Below are 25,469 nucleotides of genomic sequence, written 5' to 3' on the forward strand. Positions count from 1 at the left end.
AATACTCAACAAGTCCAGGGATCTCCATGCCTAGCAGGTCGAGTGGGTCCTGCTTGTGGTCGATGACAGCTGCTGGATGGTGCCCTGGACCTGTGTGGAGGCCCTTACCAACCGGCGTACCCAACCCAGCACTGCTGATGATTCCACGGGAGGTACCCGCTTCCAGGCTTACCACCTGCTGCCAGCATGGAGGAGAAGGTGGAGCTGCACATTTAAAACAAGTGCTGCCATCTCCTCCTTGCTGAAGATTGGGCGAGGCTGCACTCCTTGACGGCAGCGGGGTCCACAAGGCAGGTGGCAGGTGTTGCCCCGCTGCTGCTCTGCCATGGTTCTGAGTGGGTAGGGTAGAATAAAAGAAACAGGAGGAAAAGGAAGGAAAAGTAAACAAAACACAAAAAGTCACACAAAAAAAACAACATGAAAATAATGAGACACAAAAAGAAACACCAATAAAATAAAGAAATAGGGGTAGATGAAGTATGGGATAAAGGATTGAAAACATTGACGGTACACCATTGGCAGCACACACCGATGCGCTCAAAATACACGCACACTTACAAAACACTACCACATTGGACAATTACAAATACACACACCTGATACACATACACACACCACTCCCACACACCCAATACAATATAAAACAGACACCCATATCACCCACAAACCCTTACGTCAACAATTGCGACTGAAGGCCAGAGAGAGACACCACCATCTACAAACTAGCACCCACAGGCACTCAACACCATCACTCACACAACATCCAAGCACCTCACAAAAACACACCTCTAAATATCATTCCACACATCACAACACACACCACCCCACACATCACCCACACCGCCCCTCAAAGACACCCCAGGTTCTCTGAGGAGGAGCTCAGGGTCATAGTGGAGGAAATCATCCGGGTAGAGCCACATGTATTCGGATCACAGGTGCAGCACACCACCATAGCTAGGAAGATGGAGCTATGGCGAAGAATCGTGGACAGGGTCAACGAAGTGGGACAGCACCCAAGAACACGGGATGACTTCAGGAAGAGGTGGAACGACCTACGGGGGAAGGTGTGTTCCGTGGTCTCAAGACACCACCTTCCGGTTCAGAGGACTGGCGGCAGACCCCCACCTCCTCCCCCAGAACTCACTACATGGGAGGAGCAGGTCTTGGCTATACTGCATCCTGAGAGCCTCTCAGGAGTAGCTGGAGGAATGGACTCTGGTAATTCAAATCTTTAACTACTTCACCCCCCACCCTACCTGCATGCTATCACACACCCCCACCCTCGCCCTCACCCCCATCACTCCAACCCCTCACGTATGTCCCAATATCACAAACCACACATCCCAAACCCAAGCCCTGCATGTAACACCAAAGCATGGACACCCATCACCAAAGCATGGCCACTGCACATACCCATAAAACCCCCTAAACCATTATCACACAAGGTCCTACACAGGAATGCAAGCACTGGGGTACACGGTCACCCACCCACTGCACACCATGGCACACACAGATGCAATAATCATGCCTTTACACCCATGCAGGACCCCACCCAACGTCACCGGACAGGAGGGTCCAGATATGTCCACTCCACTCACAGAAGAGACCCACAGTGACGACAGCAGCTCTGTCCAACTGGATCAAGATGACCAGCCCGGCCCACCTGGGACCTCTGGACAGTCGGTTCCCCTCACACTGTCACAGGCCACTACAGAGCTTCCCCATCTGGAAACACCAGCACAGCACCCACCCAGCGGGCCCATACCTCTGTCCCCAGGACACGTCAATCAGCAGTGTGTCCACCACTACAGGGAACCCAGGCTAACCCACCACCCCAATCAACACCAGGGACCTGGAGGCAGTGGTAGTGGGCACACTGTTCAGGGGACAGAGGCCCAGGAACACAGGGGAACTGGGAGGGCTGCTGCGACAGGGGGAGGACAGGCCCAGGGAACCCACTCTTCACGAGGCCCTCTCCAACATCATGGGAGCCTACCACCATTCCTAGGAGACGATGGCAACAGTACTGCCCAAGTTTCAGGAGACCTAGCGGCTGCAGGAGGAACAGTATTTGGGGTTCAGAGAGGAACTCAAATCCATCAATTTCACCCTGGGCACCATTGTAGGGGTGCTGAAAGAACTCGTCAACACCAGGAGGGACACTGTGGCACAACAAGGGGTCCCTGACACCAGCCTGGACGATGAACTGCCCACCACCTCTGCCGGCGCTAGTGGACAGAAGGCACCGCCACAGGACCACCACACCAGCAACCCCCACCCCCTGCAGATGGAGAACCACCCCGCAAGCGGTCCCTGAGATCCAGGACAAAGACAGAGAACAATGCCAAGACCCCACAAAGAAATGAGACCAACCTGATTGCCATCCTTCTGTCCCACTTTGTTACCCTGTCCATACTTAAACTGCCCTAGCTCCACTTCCTATGCCCCTTTGGACAATGCACCTGTGAGACTAATAGACTGGACTCTGCCATGGACATTCCTCCACCATCACCCCTGACCATTTCACAACCTCCTTCACTATTGAACACTTAAATAAACACCACTAAATCACAAAACAATCAGGAGCCTGTCTGTGCTTTCGAAAATGTGTATTAGCAATAACAGTGGCAAAATGCTATATCAAATGTAATGTCAACATACCTATGTCACACAGCTCTAGTCCATGTGGAAACAAAGCAGATGTCACACAGTGGGACCCACATCTGTGAAATCGTAAGGGAAAGTGACAACTCAGTGACCATACACTGGGTAAAAATGACAGACAGATGAGAGGTAGTAGAATTAAATCAGATGTAGCAGGCAGTGTTGTCTTCTTACCTGTGTCTCATTGGAAGTATTGCAGGATCACCGTGTTCCTGCTGTCTATGTCCTCTTCTTCTGCTTCCTCCTCTTCACTGTTCACAGGCTCCATAGCTGCCAGAACACCTCCATCTGGACCATCCTCCTGCAGAAAAGGCACCTGTCTTCGCAGAGCCAAGTTGTGAAGCATACAGCAGGCCACGATGATCTGGCACACCTTCTTTGGTGAGTAGAATAGGGAACCACCTGTCATATGGAAGCACCAGAACCTGGCCTTCAGTTGGCCGAAAGTCTGCTCAATAACTCTCCTAGTTCGCCCATGGGCCTCATTGTAGCGTTCCTCTGCCCTTGTCCTGGGATTCCTCACTGGGGTCAGTAGCCATGACAGGTTGGGGTAACCAGAGTCACCTGTAAATGTCGAGGGACAACTGTTAGACACATACTAACTCATAGGGACATCCCCAGACCCAGACACCTAGTCACACTGTATTGAGTCCATGTCCTCACCTAATAGCCACACACTGTGCCTCTGGAGCTGCCCCATCACATAAGGGATGCTGCTGCACTGAGCCAGGAAATTTGGCATTCACATGGGAGATGTACTGGTCTGCCAAACACACCATTTGCACATTCATCGAATGGTAACTCTTCCAGTTTCTGTACACCTGTTCACTCCTGCGGGGGGGGACCAAGGCCACATGTGTCCCATCAATGGCACCTATGATGTTGGGGATATGTCCCAGGGCATAGAAATCACCTTTCACTGTAGGTAAATCCTCCACCTGAGGGAAAATGATGTAGCTCCGCATGTGTTTCAGCAGGGCAGACAACACTCTGAACAACACGTTGGAAAACATAGGCTGGGACATCCCTGATGCTATGGCCACTGTAGTTTGAAAAGACCCACTTGCTAGGAAATGGAGTACTGACAGCACCTGCACTTGAGGGGGTATTCCTGTGGGATGGCGGATAGCTGACATCAGGTCTGGTTCCAACTGGGCACACAGTTCCAGGATTGTGGTACGATCAAGTCTGTAGGTGATGATCACATGTCGCTCCTCCATTGTCGACAGGTCCACCAGCGATCTGTACACCGGAGGATGCCGCCATCTCCTCACATGCCTCAGCGGACGGTGCCTATGGAGGAGAACAGCGAGCAGAGAGTCAACCAACTCTGAGGTACGTAAACACAGCTTAATGGGAAAATATTAGCAAATCGACATATGCCTTTATTAGTGTTTAAGCAAGGCCTAGATATGTGTGACACAGTCCAAAATAATGCCATGTGGGCCCATGAAATGGCGGCTGCCTGACCTGTAAAGTGGGACAAGGGGATATGAGGTAACTGTGCTGGCGTTGTACACCGTCGCGGTAGCCGGTCGAAGACCGCCGACCTATCCTGCATTGGTTAACATTGGACGCAATGGGTCCCAGGAGCCAATGACGATGTACGCCAGCGGTGACGGTACGCACCGCCGTGGACATGACCGCCATTTTCTCTCTGTTCAATCACTTGATACCTGAAATTCGACAGGAAAGGGCCTACACTGCAAGTGCTGCTGTGACCTCAGCCTGGAAGAGACAATGGCTTGTGTGTCTGGGGAAAGGGCCCCTGCCTTCAGCACAGAGGAGTTGGAGAAACTAGTGGATGGGGTCCTCCCCCAGTACACGCTACTCTACGGTCCTCCAGACAAACAGGTAAGTACAATGTGAGCATGCTGTATGGGCAATGTCTGTTTGGAGTGGTGTGGATGAAAGATAGGGGGGGTGAGAATGAGGCGTGCATGAAACGACGGTGAGTGCATGTGCGTCATGGCAAGGGTAGGGATGCGGGCCAATGACTGTGACGGTGCGGACGGTAATATCTTCTCCTTTTCCCCTGTACTATTCCTATAGGTCAGCGCCCACCAGAAGAAGGACATTTGGTGTGCCATTGTCAAGGAAGTCCGGACCCTGGGGGTCTACCACAGATGGAGGCACCCACTGCTGGAAAAGATGGGAGGACATTCGCCGCTGGAGCAAGAAGACGGCGGAGACCCAGCTGGGGATGGCCTCCCAACGTGGGAGGGGTGCCCGTCGCACCATGACTCCCCTGATGTTCAGGATCCTGGCCGTGGCGTACCCGGAGTTGGATGGGTGCTTGATTGCATCACAGCAGCCACAAGGGGGTGAGTACACTCTCATTCTGCTGATTCAGCACCCATTGTAGGTGTCTGGGTGGGGAAGGTGGGCTGTGGGTTCCCATAGGCCAGGGCGAGTTTAGTAGGCAAGGTCCCTTCTTAAGGCAGGCCCTGTGGCACCCCACCCTACCTGTGTACAGTGTCAACTACATCTAGTCATGCTCCTGTGACACCCATGTGTGCAGCAATCAGGCATAGCCTTGTAACCCATGTCCCTGGGATTGATTAGGGAACTCCAAGTGCACGGCGTAGTGCAGGGGGCTTCTGTGTCTATAGTGTCCGCCAACGGTAGCGGTATTGCATGCACTCAACATGTCTTTCTTCTGTCTATCCCCCCTTTTTGTGGTCTCCCTGTTCTTGTGTGCATTAGCATCATCAGACGGAGGAGCAGTGGCACCGGAGCAGGAGGGAGCTGCATCCCACATGGCCCTGGAGGGCAACACAACGGAGTCTGAATTCACCAGTGGGACGGAGGGCGAGGGGAGCTCCACGGCGGGGACAGGAGTTGATACCAGCAATACTGACTCCTCCTCTGATGGGAGCTCCCTTGCAGTGGCGGGCCCATCTGTGCCCCCCACATCTACAGGTACAGCCGCCATCCCCCATACCAGCACCGCCCTCCCAGCAGCCCCTCAGCGTGTGTCCCGTGCCTGCTCACCCAGGAGGGTGGGCATCTCCTTCGCCCCAGGCACCTCAGCCCCTGCCCCGGTCACCCCTGCTGCCCTCAGTGAGGAGGCCATTGACCTCCTCAGGTCCCTCACTGTTGGGTAGTCTACCATTTTGAATGCCATCCAGGGTGTAGAGAGGCAGTTGCAACAAACCAATGCATACCTGGAGGGCATTCATTCTGGTCAAGCAGCCCGTTAGCGACCTTTTCATGCTCTGGCCTCAGCACTGATGGCAGCCATTGTCCCTGTCTCTAGCCTCCCCCCTCCAACTTCCTTCACCAAGACACAAACCCCTGTACCTCAGCCTATCCCAAGCACACCATCAGACCAGCATGCACACACGTCAACACACAAGGGAAGCTCTGGCAAACATAAGCACAACACATCCCACAGGCACTCACGCAAGCATCATACACATGCAGACACACCAACATTCACTGCCTCCACTGTGTCCCCCTCCTCCTCGTCTCCCTCCTCCCTTCCTGTCTCATCTCCACTCACACCTGCATGCACTACATCCTCAGCTACTACATCCATCACCAGCACACCCACCACCACACCCCGCTCACGTGCAGTCACCACCCCGACTACCATTCACACATCCCCTGTGTCCTAAGGTACACAAACGCAGCCACACACCCACCCAACAGCCATCCACCTCACGACAGCCTCCAGCCCATGCACCTTCACCCAAAGTCACTAAACGTACACCTCCTACAACCGCTACCTCTTCTTCCACTCCCAAACCCCCTCCATCTTTCCTGTCCAACCTTGACCTCTTCCCCTCACCTCCCCCACCCCTTCAGTCTCCTAGGGCCCGCCTCTCCAGGTCCCAAACCAGCACCTCAGCCACAACATCTGCTGGACCAGTGGTGCCAGTAGTAACTGGCTACTGGAGTGCTCCAGGCAGCAGGGCAGCCAGTGTGGCAAGGAGCCAGAGCAAGAACAGTCCCCCACCTGTAAAACACAAAAAGTTGGCCAGTGCCAGAGAGGAAAGAAATCAGCCACCAAAGCCGCTCCCAGGGGTACAGTTGGGAGTGTGGAGACAGCTGCGTCACCATCCACGGTGGGGAAGGTGCACAGTAGAAACCGGCAAGTCTGGGAAAATCTGCACGGCGGACAAGACTGCCACCAGCCCCACTGCCCTGGACACTGCCGCCACCAGCACCGCTGCCCAGGACACCGCCGCCACCAGCACTGCTGCCCAGGACACCGCTGCAACAAGCACCGCTGCCCAGGATCCTCTGGCAGGATAAAGCACTCTGGGCACAAAGCCCCCTCCAGAACCAGTGGAGAAAGGCATCCACTACCTCTGTCCTTGGCAGGATGAAGCACTCTGGGCACAAGCAGGATGAAGCACTCTGGGCACCAAGCCCCCTCCAGAACCAGTGGAGAAAGGCATCCACTACCTCTGTCCTTTGCATGATGAAGCACTCTGGGCACCAAGCCCCCTCCAGAACCAGTGAGTATCCCATCCACTACCTCTGTCCTTGGCAGGATGAAGCACTCTGGGCACAAAGCCCTCTTCAGAAAAAGTGGAGAAAGGCATCCACTACCTCTGTCCTTGGCAGAATGAAGCACTCTGGGCACCAAGCACTCTCCAGAACTAGTGTAGAAAGGTATCCACTACCTCTGTCCTTGGCAGGATGAAGCACTCTGGGCACAAAGCCCCCTCCAGAACCAGTGGAGTATCCCATCCACTACCTCTGTCCTTGGAAGGATGAAGCACTCTGGGCACAAAGCCCCCTCCAGAACCAGTGGAGAAAGGCATCCATTACCTCTGTCCATGGCAGGATGAAGCACTCTGGGCACCAAGCCCCCTCCAGAACCAATTGAGAAAGGCATCCACTACCTCTGTCCTTGGCAGGATGAAGCACTCTGGGCACAAAACCCCCTTCAGAACCAGTGGAGTATCCCATCCACTAAATCTGTCCTTGGTAGGATGAAGCACTCTAGGCACAAAGCCCCCTCCAGAACCAGTGGAGAATGTTATCCACTTGAGACACTGTGGCTTTACACTCCCCAGGATTAAGCAGTGAGCAAACCACCCACTGTAGAGACTTGAGAGACTGTGGCTTTGCACTCCCCAGGATTGAACAGTGGGCAAACCACCCACTGTAGAGACTTGAGAGACTGTGGCTTTGCACTCCCCAGGATTGAACAGTGGGCAGGGAGCCCCCTCGTGGATCTGGCATCATGCACTCATCCGGCTGAGGTGTCCGACCCCCCCCCTTCCCCCTGAGGTGCCTGTTATTTTTTCTATCTGATGCCCCAGCAGTGTTCTCTCCGTCTTGTTTGGGTATCTTGTGTGGGCCTCGCCCAAGCCTTTTGGGCCCAGTGGTCCACGGACTATGATAGTGGAATACCTTGGACTTGTATTCTTGGTGTATATATTTGTTTATAGTGTACATATCTTTATATATGTATATATTTTTGATTACTGTATTTCAACATATTACAATCATTCGACTCATTTCCTTTTGTCCTTGCATTCTTCCAGTCGGGATTGGGGGGTGTAACTGTAATGTATCATGATGTATTAGTGTGTGTGTTGTAGTGGGTGAGGGTGAGGGTGGAAGTGTTGTGTGTTGCATCTGTGTGTCACTGTTTTTCCCTCCCCCCTCCCCTGTGTCGTAGGTGCAGTACTCATCGTGGTCTTCGCCGCCGGCATTCGTGCTCCTGGTAGAAGAGCAGGAAGGTAAAGGCTGGAAGAATCTGGAGCTCGGGTTCCATGGCGTCCTGGTTCCTCGTGGGGTGTGTAGAGGTGCATGGGCAGTGCAGGGGCCCCCAGGGGCACCCCAAGTCCCCCTTACTGCCAGGCTTTCCATGGCGGTGCTTACCACCATGGCCAGGCTGGCGGTCAGGGACTCATAATACCCAGGGCAGCGGTGCTTGCACCACTGCACTAGGGATTATGACGGTCAGGCAAAAGCCTGGGGGTATAGTGGAGGGGGCGGCGGTATGGCCGTGGCTATTGCGCCACAGTCATAATAGCTAGAGTAATACCATCAGCCTGTTGGCGGTGTTACCGCCAGCTTACCGCTGGCCGCAAGGGTCATAATGAGGCACTAAGTATGCCACTCAGGCATATGCCATTCAAACCATATTTACGGGAGTGAGCACAAACACTTTAGTACTGGTCAGCAGTGGTAACGAGCATAGAGTCCTAAGGCCAACAACGCAGAGAGGAACATTTTCAACAACACCCCGCTGCTGCTCATGGCCTAAGCCATGCACAGTGAGGGTTGAACACAGGACCTGCAGTTAAGCCCTGCACCCATCTTGCCATGGGGCAGCCAAACACAGCTGTGCATCTTGGTTTGGTCTTCGGCCTTACACTGTTTATGTGCTATGGACTCATGCAAGTTCTCTCAGTAACCTTGTGCCATACATGACAATGGTGTTATCAGTGATGTTATCAATGATGCCATTTAAGATGCCATGAATGTTGTAATATGTGAGGTCATAATCAGTGCATGGGGGCACAAGTTACAGCTAGCTCAGCAAACTTTAACTAGTGAACTTCAGTGTTTTTAAAAAATATATATTATTTGTTGTGCACTTTTAATACCTAACTATAATATCACTCAAGCCTTTGTTTTCTCCAGTGAAATATCTATTTTTGGACAGATAGATAGATAGATAGATAGATAGATAGATAGATAGATAGATAGATAGATAGATAGATAGATAGATAGATAGATAGATAGACTGGTGGCACGCTACTTCCAGTGCAGTTTTAGTGAGGTCCTTTTTTCAATAGAAAGATCATTTTTTGTTTCACGAATAATTTGCCGATTCAGCATAAATCTTTCCAAGACAAAAGATCATCAGTTTGGCTTCTTTCTGGTATGTGTCATGTCAATTTGCCAAGCAAGAGGGTCCCAAAATGTTGACTGCCCATCTTAATTGCCATAGGAAACTTTGATCTCTGATACAGAAAGAATGGTTGGATGGAATAACACCAAATATGGTAGGGTAACCCCAAGGTACTGAAAATTAAAAAAAAATGGACCCTTCTGATTGGCCAAGAGAGCTTTCACTCTAGTCATTAATTTCTTTATTGCGGGTCAGGGATTGGTACAAGCAATCTAGTTATCTGGCAGCAACTCAGAAGAAAATGTTGCAGCTACTGAAAGGAAGGGAAATCCCTGATGCCAGACATTTGTGGGGGAACCCAGAAGGACACTGCCCCCGTTATAAAATATATATTTTTTCGGGCTGCTGGTACCACTGCTGCTTAAGCTGCTCCTCCATGGTATCTGGGTGGCACACATTCTTCTGCTGAAGATGCTTGTAGGGTACAACAGAACCATAGAGTTGAAGATTATATGGCAGAATCTCGAGACTATCATTAATTTATTTAAAAAACAGAGAAGGCAAGCTGAGCTCCTGTGCGGTGTTTTTGGCGTAGTGCCTGGCCAGAGGTCAAGCAATTTGAACAACCCCTGCTACACAAGGGTTCGCCACCTATTGATTGTTGGAGGCAGACCCTGGTTAGAGGCATGTCCTCGAAATGCCTATGCCTCACTCCTACAGTGCACCCATTAAGAAAAGTAGTGCAAAGATGTACATACCTCTACGTCCACAATTTTAGTGATCTTTATAATGCAAATCTTGGTTTGCTTTGGAAAATGAAAACATCCACAGAGTTGCTCACATTAGTAAATCTCAGCTACACAACATTGTTCCAAACAAAATCACATATGCCCATTAAAATTCACTAACAAATTTAACATTATGACACAGACACGACAGGCATCTTAAATGTAACCAAGAAAGGTTGTTCTAACAAAAATCTTTGTTTTTTGTGTAATTTATAACATTTTACATTTGTTGTTATATTTTTTAGTTCAGTTGAGGATACCTAGAAAGCAGGGCAACTAATATAAGGTAGATCCCAAAAAATTAAATGTGAATTATTTTCCAGTTTGCTTCATGTGCCGAGCAGAGAGTGTAGATAATATTAATACATGAAAGTGTTGCTTCCTAATAACAGGAGTAGGATGGGAACTCCTTCAAAATACTTCAGTATAATGACCAGGGGTGGCTCCTCCATAAGGGTGGAGGAGCATCGCCCCCTCGCCAACAGCAACCACTGCAAATTATTTTACAAGGAAGGGATAATAAACTGCATTGGGGATGAAGAGCAGAGGGGAGTACACTGTGCACTCCCCTCAGAGCGCATGCGTGTTTGGCCAGTCATCTCGGGCCGGCCACACACACATGCGCACAGGGCTTTCTGCAGTTCAGCAACACAGTTTCTGGGCTGGACACAGCGTGCACAGGCTCCCAGTCTGCCTGGGAGTGCCATGGCTGGGCGTTCCCAGCCAGTCCTGACACTATTTTGAGCAGCGTTAGGATTGGCCACAGGGCAGGCTGGGAGCCCGTGCCTGCGAGCAGCAGAGGAGCAGAGGTAAGTTTTTTAAATGTTTTTTTATTTTTTTATGTTATTAATTCCACCCCTCGCACTCCGCCCTGCCCACAGGAATCCACACGAGCCACAACTGATAATGACATCAGCCAACCAAGAATTCTTTTTTGGTGAATCTGAGGTAACAATGTTATGTATGCTCTACAACAACAACTAAAAAGCAGAAAGTTCACTAAAATGACAGAAGATCTTGTTTGTTTGTGTCTGTAATTTAACCCCTATGCTCAAATGTAATCTATAAGTACCCCTTCATACAAACACAATGTCTTTTTTAATACTTCAAGGTCCCAACGTCTCCCAAGAGACATGGAAAAGAAAGCAAAAAACAAAAGGCATAAAAAAGATTTTAAAAATGTATATCAGTAGTTAATTATCTGCATAAAACCACTTCTTCACCCAGTTAGTGGCATTCTTCAGAAGGGCTGCCTGCTTGAAAAGGATTACATGCAGAAAGAGGCTGGAGGCCCGTCCCTGTCACTCAGCTCAGTGCAAACAGACGTAGGTTCTGCAACATCGTACTTGCCTGCCCTACAATGCTTATACATATATGAACATGAAAATATAATAAAAACTGACATTTACTAAAAAACTAAAGTTAAAGTAACATAGGTGCAGAAATAAAGTCTTAGCTTCCATAAAAACATAAATTCAGTCAAAAACAAACATAAATGATGTAGTAGTTACGCGACAAAGATATTTAAAAAGCGAAACAACACTGGGGCGATTCAATTGTTATAGTCATTGTTGCAATGCTAGCTTTTAATAACGCTGTGTCAATAATTACGTCTACATTAAGTGCAATTAAGGTCTAGTGAGTTGCTGATTTAAACAACAAGATGCATTGGTCCAACACTTTAGAAGATATAGGCCCTAATTATGTCCTTGGTGGTAAAAAACGCCTACCGCTTCCAAAAGACCGTCACTGCGGCTACCATCCATCCACCAGATTATGACCAAAGCCTGACTGCCGCCACAAGAAGGGCGGAAATCCGGCCGTGATCATACTGGTGGATGGTGGTAAGGTTGCACTGCTACCACCAGCACCACTGCCAGCCGTATCATGACCTGTGATACAGCCTGGCAGTGTTCTGCTGGCGGGCACTGCTGGCGGTAGCAGCGCCCCTTCCCGTTCCCTGCTGGAAGAAGGTAAGCTGGGCTTCCAATAGGGGGGGGGTGTTGTGTGTGCATGTTTGGGGTTGTTTGCATGAATGTATGAGTAAGTGTGTGAATGTGTGTGTGTGTGTAGTGTTGTTTGCGTGGGTGTATGCATGTGTGTGAATGCGTGTAAGAATGGTAATCTGAGTGTGTGTCTGCATGTCAGTGTGAATGTGGGTACGAATGTGTGCGAGCATGACTGGATGTATGCGTGTATGAATGCATGCCTGCTAGTGTCAGTGAGTGAGTGTATGCGTGATGTGTGTCTGCAGGTGTGTGCGAGTATGGAGGGGTGGGGGATGGTAAGGGGGCATGGATGGAGAGGGGGTGGGGGCGTCTGGGGAGTGTTGGGGGTTGGTGAGCCTCCTACCAGTGACAGTGAAGGAATTCCCTGTCACTGGTCCGGCCCGGAAGCTGCTACCACCATGGCGGTCTGAGTGGAGAAGTGGCGGGTTGGCTGCAGCTAACCGCTATTCTCATAATGTGGCTGTATGTACCGCCAGCCTGTTGGCAGTGCCGCCACTACATTACAACTCAAAGCCAGGGTCATAATGCCCCCCATAATGCCCAAGTGGGCTGAAAGAAGTTCTGCAACAGAAATGTTCTGCATTTGTAGTCTCTCTGGGGCGGGCCACTAAATATCTGCAAAAAAGAAGTAATGACCCTACAAAAAAGAACTACCTTAGAAGTAGCATTAATAGCTGTAAAAATATAATGGACACTATACAGGTGAAACCTATGGGATGCTTGTGATCAAAAACTAATATCACACTTTTTAAGTGGAACCACCATTTCTTCATCAGATTTGAGATCCCTATTCCAAGTAGCCATATTATTGATATATCTTGATTGCAGATGTCTGTTTTATCTCCCTTTTACTATCTCTGGGCATACTGTCAACTCTGTCCACACGAAAGTATTTCAGTTGCTCACTTTAGGACTCATATCTATTTGAAATGCTGTAAGAACTTGCCTCTTTTTGCATGGTCACCCCCCATTTTCTGTGGACTGCTGGTGCTGATGGTTTAACAGTCAAAATGGGGAGCACCCTGTCTTCCATTCCAGCATTTATGACCCCAAGGCATCATGGTAAATGCAGTCATTAGCACGAATTTGAATAGAGTTTTGAAAGTTTTTCACCATAAGTTGGTGCGGCGAGTGCCGTATCTTCGGACACGTGTTTCTGGCTATTTGGACGTCATCAGCGAAGAGCAACGTGTAGCTGGCGGGGTTGCTTGAAATGCTGCCTTGAAAGTATTCACAGGTTTAAGTACAACTCAAGAAGGCGCACAGGTGCTTCACCCGAGCTCGTCAGCTCAGAGGCTCATGGGAGCCTCAGAGGCTCACGGGGACCCTTAACTACAACAGTCAAAATGGGGAGCACCCTGTCTTCCATTCCAGCATTTGTGACCCCAAGGCATCATGGTAAATGCAGCCATTAGCACGAATTTGAAAAGAGTTTTTAACTTTCAAAAGACCATTCATACAGATTTACATCATACATGGTGAATATCAAAACACTAACATGTCTCTTGTTTATGCACTGCTGCCCAACAAAGTAGGACTTACTATAAACTATAAATGTTTAAATACAAACAAAAACTAACAGGGACTCTTCACGTATAATTATGACAGACATTGAGCAGGCAATGAAACAAACAATACTTAAGCTGTTCCCACACACAGAAATACAAAGATGGTTTTACCACTTTAACCAAAGCATTTGGAGGCATCTCCAAAAATCTGTACTAAGTGTAGAATATGCAACAAGGAGCCAGTTGCCCTTGAAATTATCTGAGGTAGCTAACCACTACAACATACTTATAGAAACTGCATTGTATCAAGAAAATGAACAAATATTAAAGACCTGATTACAAGTTTGGAGGGCGTGCACCTCGATGGCGGCAGTGACAGTCCTACTGCCATTGGCTTGGCAGACGGACCACTATATAGCTATCCTTGTGGCCTATGGAGCAAAGACTGCTGCGGTACCGTCAGAACCACCAGAAAGGGCAGACCGCTATGGTGATGAGGCAGGACAAACAGGCCGACTAGAGACATTGTTTCTGCCGGACACCTTATTATGTTGCACACCTCTAATGTGAACATGGAGGTCCAACCACCAAGTCCCAGCAGGCAGAAACAGAGAGTATAAATGGAGCAACTCAATTACAGGCAGTGTTACAGGTGCTGAGCTGCCATGGAGCCATTCACACACATCCTGCCGCTGGTGCTGCTCATTGATGGAGTACAAACTCAAGCTGCTGAAGATGCAACCAACGGTAAGTACACACACCTACCTGTGCCATCAACCTTAAAAACAAATCATCACACTGTCATCCACATGCTATGGGGTTCGCTCTATGGCACCAAGTTCACATTCACGTGTCATTGTGTCCACAGTTGAAGTCACTCACAAAGAAGGACACATTCACACTACACAAAACCAAACATCTGCACATCTTAGGCACAGGGACAGTGAAGTGTACACAATATTGTGTCCACAACAGCGACACCAGAGCAACATCATATTTACTAATACAACTGGCACCCTCACATTGCACACAGGCCATAAATTATTGTCAAATTCAACATATATATATGGATATGTTATAGAACACAAACACCCCTCCCATTAAAGATCCCCTGTAATGGACCCACACATCACCTACTTTGCAACACAGTGGAAGGACCATGGAATGCACAATAGTCAGAGAGACAAATATCCAAAGCTGTCTATGCAAACAATAACTGCACAATAGGGATGGGGGCATCAGGAGCAGTCAGGGAAGGACACTGCCCTGGGACATGTTACACTTTGCACATGCCCCTAAAACAACATTTGCAAAGGAATTGACCCATCAGGTATCTCAGGGACAAACAACACTAAAGCCAAGTGACAGGGCCCTCTGCATAATGTGGAAGTGCAAGTCAAGAAAGCACATACAACAGCAACGGCATGGGCCATACATCTAAATGAAGCAGCTGCAAGTTACGCACAGCAAAATGGACAAATGCATAACCAAATACAAAGGAAGCTAGCACAATTGAACACCCTCAATGTCTACACAAAAAAATCTCAAGCTACCTCACATGAGACAAATATTCAATCCATATCAAGGGGACAAGTCTAATACCATAAATGCTGACATTGGACCACATAATATGAGATACGTACTGTTGGGTTATGTGGTGGAATGTTTTGGGGAATGTTTGACATGTAACGGTGTCTAAGCAACAGGACGGAATGCAGGGAGTGGAAAGATTGTGAGCAGTGACAGCAGTGACAGTTGCTGCTGGAGCTGCCAGGGTTGGTACAGTCTTACTTACTCAAAATAAACCTTTGGAAGAGAAAACCTGGATGGCGTCATTTTCAGTGGCAACGAGGATGGCATACCAAGGGTAGCCAACCCTGGCAGAGTGTCAACCGTGCTGGGAAGAAGCAGATTTGGGGCGCATCGTGACAAGAAGAAATTATGACCTGGAAACCAAGATGTGTGGAGTGTACCGTGGAAAAGAACCTAGGAAAAACTGGACTAGTCTGGGAAGGGCTGAATGTCTAAATGTAAAGCAGAAAACAAGGAGGAGCGTACTTAAGGATCCAGTCCTACAGGCTGAGGTACCGTGTAGTGAAGTCCGTAGGGTGTTTTGGTACTTTCTGTATGAGTGAACGGTAAGACAGATAAGAACTGTGCGAACTATTTGTACAATATAAGTTTTACAACAGTATTTCGGGAACGGCGTGGGACCCGTGCCAGCGTATTCAAACCTACCACGGGGAACAACCGTTACGAATCCTCTTACCACAGAGGGGCTCATGCAGGGAAGGTGTTACTGCACGGGTTGCTCCACCGCGCATCGGAGGATCACCGTGAGGTACAGCTGTTGCGAAACCTCCCGCTGCAAGGGGGCTCGTGCAGAGAAGCTGTCACCGCTCAGGCTGCTCCACCGTGTGCATCGGGGGACAAGAGACGGAGGATGACGTTGCTGTAACTACGGCTACCAACATAGAGACGCTCTGCATTGCCGAGACAAGGGCAACCGCCTCTGGATAGACGTACGCTGTCAATAGCATTAGTAAGATTGACATTGACGTAACCAAGGAAACAAACGTAGGGATGCTCTGCATTACTGAAACAAGGGCAACCGCCTTTGTAAAAAGGGACGAACGTTGTCAAAACAATGCTGAGGGCATCGACAAAATTAATGTGGTAGCGTTGGCAAGAGATAACATTATTGGAACTGAACAACCATTGTGAAAACGCTGCAGGTTGCTGAAATAAGTATGGACATGCATAAATGGGGAAAGGAGTGTTAAAATTTATATGAATTGTTCTGGTTTGCACTGCCATAAATTAGTTTTATTCCATTGTTATTAACACAATGCAGTCAATCGCGCCTCCTCTCACGTTCTTGGCTGTACCTGGTGAACCGAATATGCCGTGGGAAGATTGGCAAGAAGCCTTCGAGACCTATTTGGAGGCTTTGGGTGGTGCTATTTTTACTGCTAAGCGAAAATTAGCTTTATTAAAACATAATCTGAGAGTGGAAGGCAGGAAAGTGCTGAAAACCTTACCATGTGGCAACTTTGCTGTAAATGGGGAAGACTCTGATGAGGAGACAGAGGAGGATGATGTATATACCAAGGCCATGATAGCACTGGAAAATCATTTTAGTAATAAAGTGAGTATTGTGGTAGAACGTCACAATTTTTTTTCTAGAGCACAAGCACCCAGTGAATCGATTGACCAATTTGTAGGTGCTCTATGAACATTGGCCAATACGTGCAAGTTTAGGGATTTGCACGAAGAAATAATAAGGGACCAGCTAATAAACTGCACTAAAAGTTTAAAGATTCAAGAAAAACTCTTAAGCATGAAGGATCCGTCTTTGGAGTAAGCAATTGTCATTGCATGGCGCATTGAAAATACTTCAATATATATTAAGGAATTAGGAAAAAATTATGCTGAGCAAGTGACAATGCAAGAAGTTGATAGAGTTAAGAACAGTAAGGGTGACAGGAAAGTTGAAGGGACAAGGAGATGCTATAGATGTGGTAGTATGAGACACATGGCCTTTTCTAGGAATTGTCCGGCGGCAAGTGTCAAATGTTTTAATTGTAACAAGGCGGAACATTTTTCAAAAATGTGTAACCAGAAGAAGAGTACAGTCAAAAAGAAAAGTATAAATTGTCTACATAACGATTGTAATGAAGGGGACAAAACGTCTTCAGATGAAGATGTTGACCGCATACAGGTGTTCATATTAGGCAAAGCCGCTCCAGAAGAAGATTTGCTCGAAGATGATATTATGTTGTTAGATAATGTTCGCTACTGACTACCTACGTGTGACGTGAGTTTAAATGGTATACACATCAGCATGTGGGCAGATTCTTGTTCCCCATGCATGCTCATAGATAAGGATACGTGGGGTAAACTGGGCAAGGTGGAATTGAATGGGGGTAGCAAGATACCGATTATGGGGTGTTTCCATTGGATGGTAAGTTTTAAACAGAGGGAAGTCAAGTGTTGTATGTATGTGGTGGAAACTGGAACGTGTTTGCTGGGGTGGAAAGAGCAAAGGACGTTAGGTATTATACTGAACCCTAATACTAAGGAACAAGTGTTGACTGTGTTACGTGATGAATCTAAAGCAAAGAGGTGGGAAGTAGAATTTCCAAGGTTGCTTGGAGGAAAACTAGGTTGTCTGGAGAAGTTTCAACATAGGATCATCTTAAAGGAAGGTGCTGTACCCAAAGTACATAAAGTGAGAGGGGTACCATTGGTGTTAAGAGATGTGCTGAAAGTTGAATTGGCAAGATTGCTGCAGTTGGGAGTGATAGAGGAGGTGGAATTGTCAGAATGGTGTTGGCTCAGAAACCCAACGGTAAGATTAGAATGTGTGTGGATTTGAGGGATTTAAACAAGGAGATATGGGTTGATAGACATCCTATCCCCAACAAAAATGAGTTGCTGACCAGCATTCAAGGTGGTAAGGTGTTTTCCACACTGGATTTATCCAATGCATATCATCAAATTGTACTGCATCCTGAGTCAAGGCATCTCACCTCTTTTATAACACCTGAAGGGGCATTTAGATTTGTGCAAATGCCATTTGGGTTGGCATCTGCTTCTGCAGTGTTCCAGAGGGTGATGCAGAATGTATTGGGAGCGGTTAAGAATGTGAAATTCTTTCAAGATGATGTTTTAGTGTGGGCAGAGAATGTGGAGGAACATAACGATGTGTTAAGAAGGGTATGTTCGATCCTGGAGGAAGCGGGCCTGACGGTTGAGATGAATAAGTGCAAGTTTGAGTGCAGTACAGTAGAATACCTGGGTCATACAGTGTCTGGTGATGGGATTAAGCCGAGAGTTGGACTAATGGAAGCTATTGAAAAGGCACCCAACCCGGTGGATAAAGATCAGTTGAGATCATTTTTGGGCTTGGCTGAATATTATTCAAAATTTGTAAAGAATTTTGCTGATATTGCCCAACCTTTAAGAGCGTTAATGAAGAAAAACCAAAAGTTTGAGTGGTCTGAGAAATGCCAACAAGCATTTGATACATTAAAGTGCAAGATCATCGAGGCTGTCGAATTGAAACCATTTGTAACGAAAAATCGTACAATTATTTCCACAGATGCAAGTATGTATGGCTTGGGTGCAGTATTGATGCAAGTGAGTAAAGGGAGAGAGCATGTGATTGCATTTGCATCAAGAACGCTTAAAGGTGCAGAAAGCACATATTCTGCAATTGAAAAAGAAGCTCTTGCATGTTGGTGGGGGGTTCAACATTTCAGGAATTATGCTTGGGGTAGAAGGTTTGCATTACGAACCGACCATAACCCCTTGGTGGACATCTTTAAAACAAAGGGTGCAAATCGTGTGTCTCCTCGAATAGCTAAATGGCTCTACAGACTGCAAGAATATGATTTTGTAATTGAATATGTGCCGGGGATAGCAAATGTGAATGCTGACTGTCTCTCTAGATTACCAATTGAAGGATTCGTGGGTGAGGAAGATGAAGAATGGTTGGTGGCGGACATACAAGCTATGGAAACAAAAGCGCTAGAAGAGAGTGTATGAAAGAGGGAGATGGAAGAGGATTTGCAATTGAAATTGTTAAAGGATAATTTGAACAAACATTGGCGGGAGTTAAGAGAAGATGTGTCAACTGTGTTGTCAGATTTCAAGAATCTGTGGCCAGAATTATCGGAACATAATGGTGTTTTGAGAAGAGGTGACAGAGTAATAGTACCACGCAATTTGAGAAAGAATGTATTGGGGATTTTGCATGAGGGTCATGGTGGAATGTCAGGTATGAAGAGGAAAGCTAGAGAAGATTTTTGGTGGCCAGGCATGGATAGTGATGTTGAGAGGTTTGTTAGAAATTGCGTGAGTTGTGCGTGCAGTGATAAAACACACGTTGGAAAGAGCACTCCTGTGGTCCCTATACCGTTTCCTCGTGAGCCACGGAAGAAGGTGGGCATGGATGTGTGCGGTCCATTTGAATTGGATGGATGTGGTAAAACCTATGCCATCGTGATGATGGATTACTATTCTAAATGGCCAGAGGTCAGTTTAGTGTGTGAGATCAAGTCTGGCGTGGTCATTGAATTTTGTGAAGAGGTGTGGAGGCGAGAAGGTTATCCCAAGGGGCTGGTGACTGATAATGGTCCGCAATTTACGTCTAATGAATTTAAGAACTGTTTGGAGAACTGTGGGGTTAAGCATGTCAAAACTGCTGTTGCACATCCTAGGGAAAATGGACTAGTGGAAAGATTTAACAGGGTGTTGGGAGAGAACATTCAGTTGGCTGTGCAAAATGGGTTGAGTTGGAAGAAGGAAATCAAGGATATGTTATGGAACTACCGCACCACTCCGCATTCTTTTACCATGGAAACTCCGTTTAAGTAATTGAAAGGGAGGAAACCGTGTACCAAGGCCGTGCCAGGGTGGTTCAGCAAGGCTGGTAGGAAGAGAGTGAATGAGAGGAGACTGAGGATTTGTGTTGCTGAAGGGCAAGGGAGGTATGATGGCGGAGAAATGGGTGGTGTCGTGGAACGAAATCTGGCGTTTGGTGATTGGGTAAGAACAAAGAATTGGGAGAAGTCAAAAAAAGGCTTGCCCAGGTGGTCTGTACCCAAGCGCATAACAGAAGTGAGTAAATATAGTGTGGTTGTGGATGATGGAAGAAAATGAAATGTGGGTAGTGTGGTGAAATGTAATGAGTTGGAAATGAGAAAGTGGAAGAATGTTGCATGCGAGCATGGCGAGCAGGGTGAAGAGGGGAGGAAAACGATGCTGGAGGAAAAGAAAAAAAGAATGGTCAAGAGACCAGATTATTTGAGGGACTACATTGCATAGGCAGTGTAGGCAACACATATAATATTGCTGAAGTTTTGACATTTATGTCCATGCGGGATATTTTGTTTCGGTCCATCTGTTGAGAAATCATATTTAGTGTAAATAGTTATTGTATCTTATTTGTTTATTTTGTTCAAGGAGGGAGATATGTTGGGTTATGTGGTGGAATGTGTTGGTGGAATGTTTGACATGTAACGGTGTCTAAGCAACAGGACGGAATGTAGGGAGTGGAAAGATTGTGAGCAGTGACAGCAGTGACAGTTGCTGCTGGAGCTGCCAGGGTTGGTAAGTCTTACTTACTGAAAATAAACCTTTGGAAGAGAAAACCTAGATGGCGTCTTTTTCACTTACCATACCAAACAGAACACAATGCAATGACTTCCCATTTGTATTCACACCCACATCTACCTTTGTCTTGGGTGACACCAGCCAGCACTATCCACAAATTCAGATATTGCAAACAACAGCAAATGGATCAGCAAGCAGGCAGAAGCACACACAACTTTAAGCATATAACACAAGTTACTAAGGAACAAGATAAAGGTAGAAACGGAATTGCAGGACAAATGTCTACCCAAACAGAACAATTTGGGTTTATTGAAGTGAAAATGCACAATAGCCGCCATTGGCCAGTCCATTTTAAAGTCTCTGTACAGTACTGTGCCCACACGTGGATTGTATCACTGCCAGGGAACCTCCACAAGAAGGGGCATCAATTGGACAGGAAGGCACTGCAGGGATCATTCTGGGGGGGTCAGATTTGGGATGGATGGGTTTGGGTTTGGGGGGTGGACTGTTTCTTAGGAGGGGTTGGCTTCTTCTTGGGGGAGGGGAATGGGTGCTTGAAGGGTAGCAGGTGGGACAAGGGAGGCTGTGGATGTAGAAGGGATGGGTTGGGATATGTGTGGGGGCCTTTTGGGTTTGGGAGGGGGTTTGGAGGTAGCAGGGGAAAGGCAAGGTTGAAAAGGAAACTCCTTCAGAACATGGGGACAGATTTGGAGGCTGAGGAAGTGGTCATCTGGTTGTGTGGGTGTAAATGTTTTAGGTGTATGTATGTGTGTGTGTGTGTGAGTTATGCTTTTATTTGGGTGTTGCCTGTTGCGTGTGTGAATGTGGGTACTTGCGTGTCTTGGGGGCCTGGGAGGTGGAGGGGCTGGGTAATATGGAAGTGGTAGATGTGTGTGTGTGGTGGGGTGGTGTCTGTGGGGATGCTGGATGCTGTACATGTTTGTGTGTTTGTTGGGGTCTTGAGACCCTCACAGATGACTAGCCACGGTTTACAAAAACTGATTGATTAATTGTGTGCAGGTATGCTGGATGTGGTTGATGTTTGTTTGTCTGTTGGGGTGGTGTCTGTGAGTATGGTGGATGTGGTGGATATGTCTATATGTGTTGGGGTGGTGGTGTCTGGGGGTATGGTGGATGTGATAGATGTGTCACTGGCTGTTGTGTTGGTGCCTGTAGGTAAACTGGATGTGGTGTGTGGGTCAGTATGGGTGTCTGGGGAAGTGGTGGTTGATATGATGTTTGTGGGTGTATGTTGAGTGCCTGCATACCAGTGTATCTTGTGTTGTTTGTGTTTATGTGTTGTGCTTTGGTGTGTTGAGGTGGGTGCATGTGGATGTGCCTGTGTGCTTGGGATTGGTAGGGTAATGGGAAATTTGGATTGGGAAGAGGGAGGGGGAGGAATGTGGAGGGTGACTGGCTTTCATCAGTGAGAAGGTCAGAGCCTGAAAAGATCTCTGTAGGCCAGGCACGGCACTATGAATGCCTTTCAGGAAAGCATTTGTCTGCTGACATTGGCTGGCCAACCCCTGGAAGGCATTCACAATGGCAGTCTGACCCAAAGAGATGCTCCCCAGGAGGTGAATAGCATCCTCACTCAGGACAGCAGGGTTAACAAGTGATGGGGTGGAGGTGCATGTGGCAAAGGAGATGCCCACCCTCTTGGGTGAGTGGGCATGGCCAACTGGGTGGGGAGCAACAGGAATGGTGATGATAGAACTAGGGGTGGTAGAAAAAGATGGTACAGGAGTAGATCCCGATGGGCCTGCCACCACTAGGGAGTGGCCACTGGAGGTTGAATCTGTTGATGAGGATGTAGATCCGGTCTCTTCCGTGTTACTTCCCTCACCCTTTGGGCAACTGGGTCCCTCTGTGACAGTAGTGTCTTGACTAGAGGTAGTGTGGCCAGATTCTTCCCCACTTTGCTGTGCGCGGTCTCCTTTGCTTGCCTGGGATGATGCTGCAAATACAAGGAGAAAAAGGGACACCAAATGTTTATGAACACACTTGAACAACAGCTGCGATTAGCAAACATTACCATGATGTCAAGTAGGCCCCAGCAACAATCTACATCAAAGTGCCTCCTACATGTGCCATGCCATAGGCATGCATGCCATCTGATGTGTCAACCATTGCCCACAGGAAAATCAGGACCTTGGACGGCTACAATTCCATGGGTGAAGTTGTGCAATCACAATAACCATTGAACAAGTAGGAGACAACATCACTTTCAATGATTTGCTTCATGGAACATCCCTCAGTTACCTGTTGACATACAATAGTAGCCCAATGCCAAGTCCATTTCTACAGATCCCACACAAGGTCATACAGACATCTGTTTGTCACATACACAAAAACATAACAAGAAATCATGCATTCAGAATATGCCATGTTGCTAACAACAGTACATTCACCAGGAGAACTTTCCACAATGGGATGAGAGCAGTCGCCACCTGGATGGAGGCCAGCTGCCTCTATCTCAACACGGACAAGACAGAGTTCCTCATAATCTGCTCTGCCCAAACTGCCTGGAATGATTCCTGGTGGCTGACCGCTCTGGAAAACGCCCCCTCCCACAGACCACACATGCAACCTGAGCATCATCGTGGACTCCTCGCTCTCCACGACCCGCCAAGTCAGCACCGTCTCTTCATCATGCTTTCACACCTTCCACCTCCTATGGAAGATTTTCAAGCGGATCCCCTCTGACACGAGAAAAGACAGTCAACCACACACTCGTCACCAGCAAACTGGACTAAGGTATCACCAAGAAACTACAATCAAGACTACAAAGAGTCCAGAATGTAGTGGTCAGACTCATCCTGGACATGCACTGACACAGACGAATCTCCTCCCACCTCAAAGACCTACACTGGCTCCCACTCACTAAGTGCATCACATACAAACTCCTGATCCTACAGGGCACTGCACAACATAGGACTGGCATACCACAGTCACCGCCTCACCTTCAAAGTACCCAATATACATCTCCACTCCTCCCAGCTTGCCTTCATAGCCATCGCAGCCGTCCCCAAGGCCAGAAAAAGCACAGCAGGGGTTAAATCCTTCTCCTACCTGGCAGCCCAGACATGGGACATGCTACCTCTCAAGCTCAGGCAGACGTCATCACTAAAACAGTTCAGAAAGGACATTAAGGCCTGGCTCATTGACTGAGCATCACACCCACAAACAGCGCCTTAAGGCCCTATGGGTGATTAGCTGCGCTTTACAAATCTCTGATTGAATGATTGATTGGTTGATTAGCCTGGAGAAGGAGACATGGAAATACTCATGCCACACTGGAAACATACCAACAATGCACACTTCCCTAAGTGACATTTGTCCCTATGGAGTCATGGAGGTAGTACTAATGTTGCTAAGATATGCCACACATTTGGCATGGAAATATACACTGTAGACAAAATGTGAAAATTGACAGGAAGATACGTCCCTAAAATCCACAACACAATAAATCAGCAAGCCCCAGGAAAATCACCACTAATGTTTGGCACCCCTTACAATGACATACTCTGATTGCATCAATAGGCAAAATTAGTCTTTTCTATGTTGAAGAAGCACAGAGATTTGCAAGTACTTGTAGAAGGCCCTCAACATGTTTTGGCAACGGGAAGCTACATCACTGTCTCTGTTTTGGCCCTGAAAACCCGATGTCTGTGGATGAATAAGTGTACCCAAACACATGTGATTCCCACATATCTCCAAGTCACTCTGTGATGCATGGCAACAGTCAGGTTACAAACCTTCCCCATTATTCATGTGTAGTGCACTTTCACACATGATGCCACATCAATGGCATGGAAATGCACATTGCGGCTAAAATAGCTAGTCATACATGTTGTGTCCCTCATTGCTACTGCAGTTGTACATGGCAAATGTCATGCAATGACAGTTGAGAGCATGTGTCAGCCAAAAATCAATTGTGACACACTCCTGTGTGTGGCACAACAGGAAATGTATCCCCCTTGCAAATGTCCTATTCCAAACACAGGTCGGCATGCACATATATTTGAGGGAATACAAAAATCATCCCATTAACACAGGTAGTCCATGTGTGAAATAGCAGTGTACATATTTTGTCAAAAGAGAAAGGGACACATGCTAACATAGAAAGGGACACATGCTAACATGTAGGCACAAGGAATGTTGGCAACAGTGACAGCACATAAATCATGTCAATGGACATTCCCCATTTACCAAGGGAAAGTATTGATCTGTACCTGACCCAAAGAACAATGTATTCTCTGTCACATGTATGATGACCATCTTCACATTACAGACAGTAGTGGGGCACCAACATCCACCACATGCTGAAGACAAGTTGCCTCTTGATTACAGATGCCAATATAATCATTTGAGTAGTGATCTTTAGCGTATATTTCCACCCACAACAGCAACAAACATTACTTGATTGGTCATTGTACACAGCTATGTGCTGTCCCTGGAGAGGAAATTGTTTGTAGATTGTACCCAGTTTTGTCCTAAGTCCCAGGGCCAATAGCCAAGGCACTTCAGTATGCGCCACATGACATCTCTACACAGT

This window comes from Pleurodeles waltl, chromosome 1_1, assembly GCF_031143425.1.
Source record: "Pleurodeles waltl isolate 20211129_DDA chromosome 1_1, aPleWal1.hap1.20221129, whole genome shotgun sequence".
Taxonomy (NCBI): domain Eukaryota; kingdom Metazoa; phylum Chordata; class Amphibia; order Caudata; family Salamandridae; genus Pleurodeles; species Pleurodeles waltl.